Source organism: Vicugna pacos, chromosome 13 (assembly GCF_048564905.1).
Source record: "Vicugna pacos chromosome 13, VicPac4, whole genome shotgun sequence".
Lineage (NCBI taxonomy): Eukaryota > Metazoa > Chordata > Mammalia > Artiodactyla > Camelidae > Vicugna > Vicugna pacos.
The window spans coordinates 61,571,820-61,587,159 of NC_132999.1; positions in this window are offsets into that span (position 1 = coordinate 61,571,820).

Here is a 15,340-nt window from a genome sequence, read left to right on the forward strand (position 1 = left end):
GGCAAGAATAGATTCTCTGATTCTACCCCAGCATCAAAACTTGAATGATGGATGGACACACTCTCTTAATGTTGACCAAGTGAGCCCAGAGTCATCCAAACACATTGTCAAGTTCAGAGATTGATATAGAGGCCTGAATCCTGATCAAAGCATTGGTTAGAGCATCGAAGGAACTAGAAGCCAAGGTGTGGATTCTGTCGCCTTCCTGGGGTGGCTCCTTTTTTTCTCCGCGGCTCTGGGTTGCACAGCTACTCCTGGCTGATGTTCACAGCTTGCGGGGCTCTCTCACTCACATTTCTGAGGGTTGATGCTGGCTGACACTGACGCATGATCTAGGCTTCCTCATACCTTGGCAGCTGGATTCCCGTGTGCGGGGGAGGAGGAGAGAGGAGCAAAATTCCGTGCACACTCACACCCCTAGCTTTGGTCGTCACATAGACAGCGTCAGTTTGGCCACATTCTGTTCTTTGGAAACTAGTCACTAATTCCAACCCACACTGAGGGTGGGAGGAATCAGACTGCAGCTTTTGAACAGAGGCATGGCCAAAAAAAATTTGCAGAAATCTTTTAAAACCACCTTAAGATCTTTCTTTTGGGCCCAATGTTTTTTTGTTGTTGTTGTTGTTGTTTTGGGTTTTTTTGCCTATTCTCGTCCTTCGGCAAGTAAGTTAATCTTGTTTAGCTCCAGTTTCTACTAAGTTAAGGCTGATAATTCTTACCTCATATAAACCAGCTGGAAATGCTTAGTAAGTTAAGAAGCATTTGAAAAATGTCAGGGGTTATTTTAATGATTATTATTATAACATATCTGACAGCTGAGGCCCCCAGCATGCTCACCACAGAGGTCCCACCAGGCCTTGTTCTCTTCATGTGGATCTGTGCAGTGCCCTGTGGCAATGACTGAATTCCCAGGAGGTTCAAGATGTGGCCCCAGCAGGTCCTGTGGCTCATCCAGCCTGGGTATTTCATTCAGGAGTTTTGTGAACTCATCATGATTCTCCCCCAGAATGATGATTCCTCCCTCCTCGATCATATACCCCATTTACAGGTCTTCTCCACCAGCCTTTCCCCGTGATCCACAGATAAGCCTGTCCTGAAGGGGATGCCCAGGTCTCAGGGCACGGGGCCCAGTTAGTGGTGCAAGAACAAAACAATAAAGGAGACACCTACCACAATGTTGGCCAAGTGAGCCCAGGGTCATCCAAACACATTAGCTTCCCCCGTGGAGTAAAATAGAAGATGGTGCATTTGTGGTTGGTGTGAGCGGATGTATAGCCTGGGCCTGGACAAGGCTGACTTGCTTCTACCCAGCAGGATACAGCAAGGTGACAGGATAATAAAGGGATATTATGAAGTTTTATGCCAATAATTCGACAATTTAGATAAAATGGACAAACTCCTCAAAAGACGCTAAATACCAAATCTCACTCAATAAGAAATAGATAACCTGTTTAGTCCTCCAACGACTAAAGAAATTGAACTTCTAGTAAAAACCTTCCCACAAAGAAAACTCCAGGCCCAAATGGACCCATTCATGAATTCTACCAGATATTTAAGGAAGGAATAATACCAATTTGACACAAACTCTTCCAGAGAATTAAAGAGGAAGGAATATTTTAATAAGCTTTTTATTTTAGAATAATTTTACATTTACAGAAGAGTTACAAAGATGGAACAGAGCTTCCTGTATATAACTTAACATGTTTCCTTACTGTTAAAATCTTAAATTACTATGGACATTTGTCACAACCCAAAACACAACATTGCTGCATTACTATTAACTAAACCCCAGCCTTTATTTGAATTTCACCAGTTCTTCCACTAAGGTCCTTATTGAGGAAGGAATATTTTAAAACTCATTTTAGAAGTCATTTAGTCTGATACCAAGACCAACCTAATGACATTACAAGAAAACTAAAGACCAATATGTATAAACATAGATACAGAAATTGTTAACCAATTGTTAGCAAATAGAATACAATATGTTATAAAGATAATAATATATCTTGGCCAAGTGGGGTTTATTTTAGGAATGCAAGGTTGGCTTAATCCTCCCCAAATTGATTGATCTATAGATCTAACACAATTCCAGTCAAAATCCCAGCAGGCTGTCTTGGGGGGATAGAAATTGACAAGCTGATTCTACAATTTATGTGGAAATGCAAAGAAGCTGGAATAACAAAAACAACTTTGAGAAAGATGAAGTTGGAGAACTAATGTTACCTAATGTCAAAATTATTATAAAACTACAGTAATCAAAACAGTATGGAACAAAAAACAAATCCATGAGACACAATAAAGAATCCAGAAATAAAGCTACTCATGTATAGACAATAATTTTTGATGAAAGCAATTGAATGAGGACAGGATGATATTTCCTCCAGATGTTCTGGATTTTACAATTACATCCACAGGCAAAAAAAAAAGAATTTTTATCCATACTTTCCATCATATATAAAAATTAACTCAAAATGGATGATAGGCCTAAGTTAAAACCTTAAACTGTAAAACTTCTAGAATAGAACACAAGAGATAAATATTTGTGAGCTTGAGTTACACAAAACAATACCAAAAGCACAATCCACAAAAGAAAATATTGATAAATTGGACTTTGTCAGAATTAAGAATTTCTGCTATTTGTAAGGCCCTGTTAGGAAAATGAGATAAGCAACAGACTGGTACAAATATTTGCAAATCATATCTCTGAAAAAGACTTTATCTAGATGTGGAATGTGTAAAGAACTCTCAAAACTCAGTAATAAGGCAAACAACTCAATTTTTTTAAATGGGCAAAAGATTTTAATAAATACTTCACCAAAGACACAGGATGGTATGTAGCACGTGAAAAGATGTTTAATATTGTTAGTAATTAGGGAAATGCAAATTAAAACCTCAGTGACATAGGACTACATACCTGTTAGAGCACCTAAAATTAATGAGACCAACTACATCAAGTACTGACAGGGATGTGGAGAAATTGGAGCTCTTGCTTATACACTGCTGATAAGATTGCAAGTGGTACAACTACTTTTAAAGACAGTTTGCCAGTCTCTTACAAAATTAAACACACCTCTACTCTGTGATCCACATTCACTCATAGGTATTTACTCAAAGAAATTAAAGCATGTATCCAGATGTCCATACAAAGGCTTGTACACAAAGGTTCATAGCAGGTTTACTTGTAATGGCCCCAAATTGGATGCAGTATAAAAATGCATCCCTTGGTGAAGGAATAAGCAAATTGTGGTATATCCATTCAATAGAATACTATATAGCAATAAAGATACCAACTCTTGACACATGCTGCAATATACATGAATCGCAGTAATTCTGCTGAATGAAAGAAGCCAGACAAGGAAGTATATACCACATTATTTCAATTATGTAAAATTGTAGGAAATGCAAACTAATCTACAGTGACAGAAAACCGATCAGTGGTTGCCTGGGGGAAACTTGGAATGATGGACATGTTCACTGTTCTTCTTGTGGGGATAATACTGTGGATCTGTATATATTGTCAAAACATCAAACTGTACATTTTAAGTAAGAGATAAAGTGATTAGTAAAAATATTCTCAAAATTCACTTTAGTAAACCATGCTGCTTCTTGGCAATTGTACCTGTGGTGGGGAGTTGTGTGACCTTGAAAATCAGGAGACCTGAAGACCAGTCCCCACTTTGCCATAGACATCACGCCCCTAAAGCAAGTCCCTGATTTCTTGGGAGTTCTTCCTCTTGTCAGCTGCACGGAACAGCGAGCTCTCCGACGTCTGCCCCGTGGGGGTGGTCCAGCCTTGGAGAGCAAAGTTCTTGGCGATACTCCGCAGAGCGCCTCGTCAGTACTTCCAGCAGGTGTTCAATTAATGCTTGTTGATTGGCTTTCATTCGTGGTCAGGTCACCCCTGCCTCCAAGTTGTAACGGCTGCAGCCTCTCCCTGGGCGGCCCCAGCAGTGTTGTTCTGAGCTTTGGGGTGCAGACCGAATCGCTCCACGTGCCCCCGTCTCGTGTCCTGTCTGAGAGGGAACACTAGTTCTTGCACTTTGCTTGGTTTACGTGGACTCGCTAATCTTGATGCCTAAGCCCAGGTGCTGTGAGAACGTGACTCCGCAGATAAGGACGGATGCCCAGGCCAAGGTTCCCGGGGAGGGACGGAGGGCGCCGAGGTCTCGGGGTGAGGCCCCGAGGAGCTCCATCTGGCCAGATCCCACTCTTTGGAATTCACAGTTACACTTGGATTTGATGTGCCGAGGTTGGCAGTTTGGTTGGGAGTGAGCGGAAAGCCCTCTGAAGGAAGCTAACTTTTAAAGACACAGAGCAAGCAATTCAGTCTTCGTGCATAAAGGAAAACATTGGCAACTGGAAATTAATTATTTACTAAGCAGGACCCATCACAGGAGCTCTTCTGTAGGTACTCAAGTTACAATTAATTTGCCATTTGTTGTATTCTTGAATGAAGAAAACATTCAACATACTGCAATTATGCCATAATCCAGGCTTTTTAAAAAATCAGACTGCATTGTTCTCAGCTGTGCGAGAGTGACTGGACTGTTCCAGAAGCTTGGCTTCTACTTCCTTGTCTGAACCCACAGCCACACATAACTTTGGTGGTAGAGGCAGCAGAGGTGGATGCATCACCGCCATCATTTTGCAGATGAGAACCCTGGAGGGGTAGGGTGGAGCCAACCTTGTCCTAGTGGGATCAGAGTTTCCTTGAGTCTAACATGGGTCCTGATTGACAGGAAATGCTGGCCGATTGCATGGCTAGCAAGCTTTGGGCTCTGCTGATCAGCCCCTCAGTGAGAGAAAACTGGCTCAAGGTATGGAGCCAGGTGGCCACTAGAAAACCCACTCAGCAGAGATTTCCTTTAGCCCCACCCCTACATCTTTTGGCATCAGAGCCTCCTAGATTGGCTTCCTGGACCAGATTTTCAGATACTCCCCCTGCCTCTTCATAAGATCTTGGATTTCAACATTGAAAGGTACTTAGGCTGTCTCTTAGTTCCTGTCCCCAGTAGGCATCCCTCGTTCAAATCCCTACAGTTGTTGTCAAGCTTCTGCTTGAATGCTTCCATTAACAGGCAGCTCACCCCCTCTAAAGACAGCCCATTCCAGTATGGACTCTGGAGCCAAACTGCCTGGCTCTGCACTTGGGTAAGTTACTTAACTTCTCTGTCTCAATTTCCAATCTGAAAAATGGGGATAATCATAGTATTTGCATCTACCTTGTAGGATTGTTGAGAGGGTTATGGGTGTCAGTGTGTCAGGGGCAGACACCTTTCTGTGTGCTCCGGCTGACACTGTGTGTCCTTGTCTGCCCTCCTCGTCACTTGAAGGTATATTTCTGAGCCCAGGGTGAGCCATTGGAGCTGGGGGTGGGGTGGGGGTGGGGTGGACTCCCCCGCACCACAGGCTGATGGACACGGTGTGCAGATGCTCCAGTACCCTCCGTCCCTGGTGGGGTCAACCTGAGTGTGTTCCACACGTTTCCTCGGGTAACTTTTGGAGGTAAAGCAACAGATGCCTGTCGGTAGCTGGCCCCAGAGCTCACCCTTCATGGGCTCCGTTCTCAGTTCTCCACTCTACGCCAGTATTTTCTCCCACGTTCCAAATGAACTACTTGCCCTGGGATCCTTGACTCGGGCTCTGCTTCTGGGGGACCCAACCTAAGTCGACCTTCAAAGCACTTTGCTGTGGCCGCCGTGAAGACCACGTGCATTTGGTGTGAGCGACTGATTGACGTCAGGCAACTTCATCCCATAAAACGTCCTTCCTACATTGATCCTTGGAGCTGGGCCCCTTTGGTCCTCACTTCTGCATTTGTCCCATCCGTCACCCTGTCCTAGACACCTTCCCAGCACCTCCGTAAGGATGCTCAACCACCCCATTCCCCCCTCATTCAGTCTGTTGGGGTTTTGATGTCAAAGAGATCCTGCCATCTCAGCCCCCTTCTATCCCGAGTCTGACCCTAGGCTGCGCCCTTGCTCTAGAAAGGGCGCCCCACTGACCAAGAATATTTTCTCCACCCTGATGGGAGCCTCAGAGTGGTCAAGGCCCTTGAGGTGACTTTTCTCGGGCTATGCTGGCAGTCTGCACCTGCTCTGAGGTGGTGCTGGCACCCTGGTCCAGGCTCATGTCACCAGCAGGGGAAGGATCTGTGTGCTTTGGCCTCTGAGAGGGACAGGTCCACACCAGCAGCCAAGGCTGGAAACAGGAGTGGGCAGGGGTCAGGGCTCCTGTGGTTTCTCCTGACTTTGCCATTAGAATCTGTTTCCTTGTGAGGGCACAGAACGTGACCAACTAAGAGGGTCCCAGACTCCATCCTCATCCCCGTCCACCTGTTCTAGTCTCTACTCCTCATTCTAGGTCTTGAGAGGCTCCAGTCTCAAACTCAGACAGGTCACAGCAATGATTAGAAAACTTATAAATGTGCCTTATTTCCTATCCTCCTCCTCTTTCTTTGCAGAAATATTTTAAAATAGTTTACAGGCATAATGACATTTCATCCCTAAATATCTTATTATGGGTCTTTTACAAATAAAGTGATATTTTTATTTAATACTTTTATTTCACATATGAAAGTCTTAAATCATTCCTTCATATGTAATGTTCCTGCCATATTCATGTATCTGATATTGCCCCAAAATATTTCTGTGTTTGCTCCTGTCAGACACCAGGAGACATCATTGAGTTTTGACAGTTTGGGGGTCTGGGGGGGGTTCAGTTGTTTTATCATTTTTTCCTATTGTTTTTATTTTTGTGTCCTTTTAACATGAAGGTAATATGAATCTGAACCCTAAAGGCAGGGAAGGGCCGGCTGGTGCTTATGGATGCTCAAAGCCCACGTTCTTACTCTCCCCCCAGACCTGAGCGCTGGGCGGGCAGCTTTCCCGGCCGCCGCCCTTGGTTGGGTGGACTTCTGTCCTGCTCTCCCCTCTGCTGAAGGTGTTCTCCCCGGGGCCCCGCTGTCGATAGGGGTTCCTATTCCAATTCTCCCCCTTGGTTGCTCCTGGAGCTTCTGGCGCCCATCTGAGGGAACGTACCTGAGAACAAGGCCAGAGGGAGGAGGGCCGGGCGAGGGAGGGCGGACTCGGCTCCCACCACACGGCGTCAGGGGGACCCTGCTGTGCTCGGAGCCAGACTCCATCTGAATTTTTCAGTTCGGTGAACCAGTAGATTTCCTTTGTTGCTGAAACCCATTTGATTTGAGTTTTCTGTCTCTGAAAACAAAAGTCTTGAATGAAATAGTTTCTTAAGGAACAAAGCAAATCAGAACAAATCTCCACGGCTCGCTGGAGATTTAGCTCCACACCCCAGTGCTGACTTCTGGTCAACCGAACAAGCGGCACCGGGGGTCCTCGAGCACAGCGGCCCCATGACCCGGGGGCTTGTTAGAAGTTCTGAGCCCCCACACCTGCTGAATCAGAAGCTCCGGAGCAGAGCCTGTGCCTTAACGAGCCTCCCCGAGGCGTCTAACACACCCTGTGGTTTGAGAATCAGTCCTCTACGTTCACACTCTGGAACCTAGAACCAGAGGCCACCTCTGCCGTCCCAACCCAAGGACCTCACTCAAATCTCACCCTGGGACCCCAGCAGATTTCCATTTCAGAAAGATCGTTTTGACTGCTGCTGGGCTGGAATGGGGCAACCAAGTGTGGAATAAGCATGGAGTAAGGAGACTAATGAAGAGATGAGAGGGGGGTCCGTGAGAAATGGAGGTAACTAGAGAGAGTTGAGACATTTAGGAGATAAGAGCAATGGGACTTAGCAATGGATTGGATGGTGGGTGAGGAAGAGGAAGTGTTAAAGATGTTTGCAGGGTTTTGTTTTGTTTTTAAATCCTTCATTGGATGGATGGTGGTACCCTTTAGAGTTTGGGGTCACAAGAAGAATACTGGGTTTTGTGGAGGAAAACCATGAGTTTAGTTTTGCCTTCGTTGTGGTTGAGTTCCCCATTTTCTGGGATTGGCTCTGATCAGGCCATTTGGAGCCATCTATCCCTGAAAACAGTCCTTGTGGCCTGCAAGACGGAGCTTGCTAACTGGCCACCCTACCCCACCCCCCAAAGCACGTGGACTGAGCCCTGGGGACAACAGAGAGAATCAGCTGCTCCTCATAGAAGCCTCTAGGGAAGGGGGTCTGGACCAGGGTTGGGTATTCCTGGCACCCTCAGTCAGTGCTATTGAAACGCCAGCTTGATCACTTCACAACATCCCAAATGTACGTGAGAGCTGCTCTTTCAACTTGCATGTAATGCTTTCAGTCTTGGGTTATATATGGATATTTATGTTGCCACCAAGACTCGCTTTGTGATTGCTTTGCCTGGCATGTATCTGCTTACTCCTGTACTTGTAACCTCTCTGTGTCTTATGTTTTAGACCCACTCTGGCTTTTTTGTTCTTCAATCTAATTTGAAAGTCTTTGCCCTCAAATATCAAAATTTAATTCACCTATATTTGTTATAATCAATACATTTGTTCTTTGGCATCTGATTTTGTGCTTCATTTCTTCTGTGTGCATACTAGTTTCTTTTTTCAATTTTCATTCTTCTGCTCTGTTGATGAACTTTGCTTCATTTTTATAGCCACAATTTGGAAGTCTCACATTCTATTTTTACTTGACTAATAACACCTGCAGAGCCCCTGAGGCCCATGGCGGTGCTCAAAATCCCAGGTGTGGTTCCTTCCTCTTACAGCAGGTGGTGGGACCCACAGGTTAAATCCATGCACTCAGGGCTCTCAGAGGTCCCAGGCCAGGCCTCCTCGGCCACAGACCTGCAGAGCCTGGTCCCCAAGCTGTCTGACCTTGGCTGTCTTTACCTACATCCCTTTCATTTTGTACCTCTCCTACCACCACCATCCTTCCAGGAACAGCCCAACTGACGCCCTAGCAAATCTTCTGTGGCCCCAGAGGTTCCTAGTTTCAGATCCAGAGCCCAGTAAGGCAATGAGGCTCAGTATGGTGGCCTCACAGCCACCAGGCTCAGGTGGAGGTGACTTCAGCTCCATTCTGAAGCCCTCTAAACCCTTGGCTGGCCAAAAGTCCATGGCCCACCACAGAGAAAATAGTTTCCAGCACCTTCTCATCTTCCAGACACTTCTTCATCACCCTACCCGCGAACCCTGAAGCCAACAACCTCAGGCCCTCACCCAGTCCTAGCCCTCGGCAGCCTGTGACACTTCAAAGTACTCTTACCTCTTCCTCCTCATCAAAGCCGGCATTCTAACTCCAGAGGAAAGGTCTTACAGTCCTTCATGCTGCAAACGTTTACCGGGCTCGAGCTGTGCCGTATAATTCACACTGAGATTTAAATAACTGGTAACAGCCTAGGCTATGAACTGTCCTCATAGTGTTTTCATTTTCAAAGAGAAGCTTGCTTATCATGAAGGATTTTTCAGTCTCTGATGGTAAAAACTTCTGACAGAAGCCCTATGGTTCCCCTCAAAGGGGGAATTAGTAGAAAGATCACTAACTTAAGACACTGGGACCTGGTTCCAGATCTTGCTCTGCCATTTGGTACCCGAGGCACCTGGAGCAAGTCGCTTAACCTCCACGCCTCTGTCCCTTGCTCTTAAATGTGCATCGTATGGGTGCCCTGACCACCTTATGGGTAGGGGTGCCGCATCCTGAAGGATGAAGTGGGGCTCACCAGGGGAGGGGGTGACAGAGCAAGCAGCACACGTGACACCCTCATTCTCGTGCATGCGGGGGGCACTGCCTCACAGGCCCCCTCCCTGGATGGTGGGTCCTTTGTTCTTGACAAAGTCTAGTGGTCCTGGCTGGTATTTCCGATCCAGGCCTAGTGATTCTCTGTTTGCCCACCTGTTTCTGCCTCTAAGAAAGATGTGTGTCAGCAGGCTTTCCTGTGTCCCCCCTGAAAGAGAGGCCAGGGCTTGAGCAGCCAACCCTGGAGCAGTCGGGGGCCTCTCTCTCTCTCTCTTTCTCAGCTTCCACCCCAGGGGCCTGTTGTGATGTCAGGGTGGGGTAGGGAACTCTGGAGCAGGGGCCAGTGGGGCATTTACCATGCATCTGGAATATGCTGGGGTCCTGACACCCTAAAACTCAGCCCAGGGGTCTTCCTTGGTGGAGCTGAGGCTGCCTAGCTGCGCCCCCAAAGAGGTGCCCCCTGCCTCGTGCTGACTTGTTCCCTAGGCCAGTCCCAGGGGCCCAAGGGGTTGACAAGAAAGTATTTTGAGCATAGGACTTGGAGTTGAATTCCCATTTGCCCACTAAGATGCTGTGTGTCAGAGTACACTCTCTGGTCCCAATTTCCTCAGCTGTAACGTGGAGACAATAGGGCCCTTCAGCCTCCATGGTTGCTTCTGAGGCTCCAACAAAATAAGAGGTGTGTCATGTTTTAGTTGGGGATTGTGTGTTAGTGAAGAGCAAAAATGCAATCATGCCTGCTCAGTCAAGACCTGAAGGGGGGATTTCCGTGGAGCCAACCATGTCCAGCCCAGTCCAGTGGTCACTGGCAGGTCATCACCTGCAATCCTCAGCCACACTGACACCCCTCTGAGGCCCAGAATCCTTCTCTGTTCTCTCCAGCACCTGCCTCCTTCTCTCTGGACAGCAGCTGTCCCTGGGAGGGCTGGACATCTGCTCTTCCAATGGCCACTTGTGTGGGGGTCAGCATTCCCAGGTGCCAGTCCCGGGCCCCTCTGCACAGCCTCGGTCAGAAGCCAGCTGGGCCCCAGTCGCTAACTCAGGCCTGGGGGGTTGGGTTGGCATCTGAGTGGCAGCCTTGTCCATTCAGCAGGGGCGAACCCCGGGTAACAGGAGGGTGGATGGGAGGGGTGGGGATCTATCACTCAGGTGCTTTAAAATTCCAAAGAACTTGGAAGCAAGAGGGACCAGAGCCCAGAGCAATCCCACATCTTACTGTGTGAGAAAGGATGGCAGTCCAGGGACGTGCACAATGCTGCTTGTCCCTGATATGCCTGTAACTTGCCAGGTGGCCTTTAGAGGTCCTGTGTACCCCGTTTCCCAGTATGAAGGATGGGAGGAGTGAACTCTAAGGCCCCCTGGGCACAGGGCCCGCCATCCTCACGGTGGCCACTTGGGGGAAGCACCTTCCCTGCAAACGCCCATCCACTTAGCCCTCTCATCTGTCTGCAAAACCTTTGCTTTAGTTTTTCACAAAATGGCACCAACACAGAAGGCTTTTGGGGAAATTTCTGGCACCGGTGAGAGGAACACTCGCTGAAAACACCGTGGAACGGCTAAGGGGCTGTTTCTAAGGGATACTGTGTTTCTCAAAACTTTCTTTGAGCACCGTCAACTCACAGAACCCAATACTGGAATTCTGCAGTCCCAGGGCCTGCCAGGGGGATCTTCCTGGCCGTCAGCCGGGTGACTTTCTTCCCACTGACGAGGAGAAGCTGGTTTCGTGGCTGTGTAAAGAGCAGATCCTTTCTGCTCTCACTGGGGCAGGAGGAGCCCACCATCCTCCGCAGCTCCCAGGAGCAAACTTTCGGAAAACAAAGTTGACAGCAATTTGGTTTAAGAAGTATTCACAATGACAATCTGAGGGAAATAACATTCGCCCCAAATTAATACCACCTGAAGCCATTTTATTTGTTTTCCTTGGGTATTTTTGGTTTTGTTTTATTTTTTGAACTAAATGCAGCCAAATTCCTATTCTGTATTGTTTGTATAGCAAAAAGTTGGAATCATAAATTAATAGTAAGTAATAATATGATTAAACAGTAGTATTTACAGTTTCCATAAAAGTTATAAAAATGTCCATTGATGATTGGAAACTTTCATTTTCAACTTCTTAATAACGTCTGTGGGAACTTTTGAAGCACAACATCTATGTGAGTGAGTTTTAATTTTATGTAGTTAAAACGCCCCTGGAAACAGGGTCATAGGATATGCACATTTCACGAGGTGTCATCAAACTGCTTTCAGCGTGGCTGGACCGGGCCCCACTCCCACCAGCGGGATGGAGCTTGCTCTGCATCCTCAGCAGCACGTGGTACCGTCAGACCCCGATCTTGGGGGGAGAAATAGTATTTTGCTACGGTTTTAATTTTTATTACCTTCATTGCTGGTGAGATTGAGTCTTTTCGTGTATTTACAGATCATTCCCACTTCCTCTCCCTGTAAATTGTCAGTTCGTCCCTTTTTCTGATTTTCTTTTGGTTTGCTAGTCCTTTCCTTAGCGATTTTTAGCATTTCTTTATATAGTTCAGATTCCTCCATTTAGCGCATTTTCACTGAGTGCCTTTGTGTGCCAGACACGCTCCTTAGGTCCTTGGAGTTTATTGTGGGAAAAACTTCTCATGGCGCTTGCATCCTCTTGGTGAATACATGCTCTAGCCCCTGAAATTCTCAAAAACTGCTTGTTATTACTTAAAGCCTTAACTACATTCAAGTTCAAAAAAAGTTCTCTTTGCTGCTGGTCTTCATCGGCAATGCTGGATGCTCCAAGAGGCACAAGACATTAGCTTGTCCCACGTCGAGCGGTGTTAACGCTGCTCAGTGTCTCTAAAGGCGGGCACCCGAGTCCATCCATGGTATGAAGACCCCACCAACTTTCACCTACTGGTGTTAGGGACCAATGATGATCTGCACCTGGGCCCATTAGTTCACTAAGTTGCAAAATGATTCCTTCTGAGCTTAACAGCTGGAATTGCTCCAACAGAGCTCCCATTCACCAGCTGGAGTGGGTTGAATGGTGGTCCCCCAAAAAAAGGTATGTCCACCTAGAATCTGTAAATGTGACCTTGTTTGAAAAAAGGGTCTTTGCAGATGTAATTAAGTGAAGGGTTTTGAGATGAGATTGTCCTGGATTCTTGGGGTGGGGCCCTAAATCCACTGACAAGCGTTCTAAGAGAAAGACGGATGCAGACACAGAGAGGAGGAGGAATTTAAGTGAAGACGGAGGCAGAGGTTGGAGTGATGGGTCCACATGCCAAGGAAAGCTGAGAGCCACCAGGAGCTGGAAGAGGCAGGAAGGATTCTCTCCCAGAAGCTTTAGGGGAGCTTGGCCCCATCAACACCTTGATTTCAGATTTATGGCTTCGAGAACTGTGAAAAAATACACTTCTGTTCTTTTAAGCCCCCCAATTTGTGGTCATTTGTTACAGCAGCCACGGGAGGCTCCTTCAACCAGCTATGAGATTACTCTGGTGGGGAGGGTCTGCGTAGCATATGCGAGGCCCTGGGTTCAATCCCCAGGACCTCCATTTAAAAAAAAAAAACCTCTGAGATTGCTCGGAAATACAATGTGGACAGGAAAGGCGGGACAAGCTCTTGATTCTCCCCCTGTATTTGCCAACTTACAGAATGATGAATGGCTTCCCTGGCCGTCTCCGAAGCTGGCTGGTGAGTTTTCTTTCATTTCTTTAGTACCATTGTGAACGCAGGTCTTTCTGAGTATTCTCTAGGTTTCAATCCATTGCAGTTACTGTTCTTTTTCTGGTATTATTCTTTTTGATGCTTAAGTTGTCCCAGGAACCCCTTCAAGATGGCATGGCCCCCTTGGACTTAGGTAGATTTCCTGTTTTCTGGCCGAAAAAGATATCCCAGCTTCATTTTGATAACCCTTGTCCCAGGTCTGGACTCAGCCACTTCTCCAAGGAGACCTGGTTCCTCATCGCGGGAAACAGAATTGAGAGACCCTGACTGGGTATAAGGGTGCTCATTGCTATGGGGTTACATGCTTTTTCATCTTTTTTTTTTCTTTAATTGAAGTATAGTCAATTTCTGGTGTACAACATAGTAATTCAGTTATACATACACATACATATATTCCTTTTCATTGTAGGTTACTACAAGCTATTGAATATAGTTCCCTGTGCTGTACAGTATGAACTTGTTGTTTATCTATTTTATATATAGTAGTTAGCTTTATATATAGTAGTTAGTATCTGCAAGTCTCAAACTCCCAATTTACCTCTTCTCATCCCCGTTCCCCACTGGTAATCATAAGTTTGTCTTCCATGGCTGTGAGTCTGTGAACAAACAAGTTCATTTGAGTCATTTTTTTAGATTCCACATATAAGTGGTATCATGTGGTATTTTTCTTTCTCTTTCTGGCTTACTTTATTTAGAATGAAGGTCTCCAGTTCTATCCATGTTATTGCAAATGGTATTATTTTATTCCTTTTTATGGCTGAGTAGTATTCCATTTGGGTGTGTGTGTGTGTGTGTGTGTGTGTGTGTGTGTGTGTGTACCACAACTTCTTTATCCATTTATCTGTCAATGGACATTTAGGTTGTTTCCATGTCTTGGCTATTGTGAATAGTGCTGCTATGGACATTGGAGTGCATGTATCTTTAGATAAGACATGCTTTTTAGACAGTGAAAAAAAAACTCATAAATTCATATTGATATTTCCAATTCAAGTTTATGATTACAGGGTTTTCACTGAGTTCATTTAATTTTATATTTAGATCTCTGTGTTCTTATGCTGAAAATCATGTTACTCAGGACGTAAACGTAATTATTTACATATATATAGTCATATAGTGCAATAATTACACATACATGTTCTTCTGCACCCCACTAGGTATGATAGAAAAACACTGTGTTGAAAATAACTTGGAAATACTCTTCTCTGTGTGTTTATGCTACCAACTCAATGTACGATTGTTCATTTTACTAGGTTTTTACATTTTAAGTTAACTGAAATTTTAGGGATTTTCAAAAAAATCATTTAAATTTCATTTAATTTTAAAGTTAGTAAAACCCAGGTTTCCAAAGTTAAAACTACCAAATGGGGTGCATGCAGAAAGAGGATCTTCCAGCCCATACTCCACCCCTTCCCCTGCCCGCCCGGCTTAGGCAACCACTGTAATTGATTTTGGTTCCTTTTTCCATTTTCAAGCACAAACAGGCTTGCGTAATCCTGTTTGTCTGAGACTTCGTTTACTTGTGTGTGGCATCTCTCGCCACTCAGGAACGTAAGCTCCTCGGCTGTCTTGTTCACTGCTTCATCTCCAGTTCACCGCAGACTCTCGCTCCTGGTTGAAAGGATGACTATAACCACGTTATCACGTCATCCCCTGCAGAAAACCCATCACCCAGGGCAAAACCCCAAACCTGCAGTGGCACAGAAAGCACCGCTGTCGGACGCCTGACCTCCCCTGGCTGCACCCCTGCTTCCCCTGCCAGCTCCCCGGAACCTGGGCCTCTGGCCACGTCAAACTAGTCTCACTTCCCAGTGTGTTTTCCCACCACCACGTGCTACTCCTTTGGCTGCAGTGGCCCCACCCCGCCCCCAGCTTGGCTCACCGGGTGAACCCCGACCAAGCACCAGCCCCTCTGTGGTGGTTTTAAACAGCCATTCTCCCCACGAGAGGGCAGCAGTTTCTAAATGTCTGTCCTGCTCAC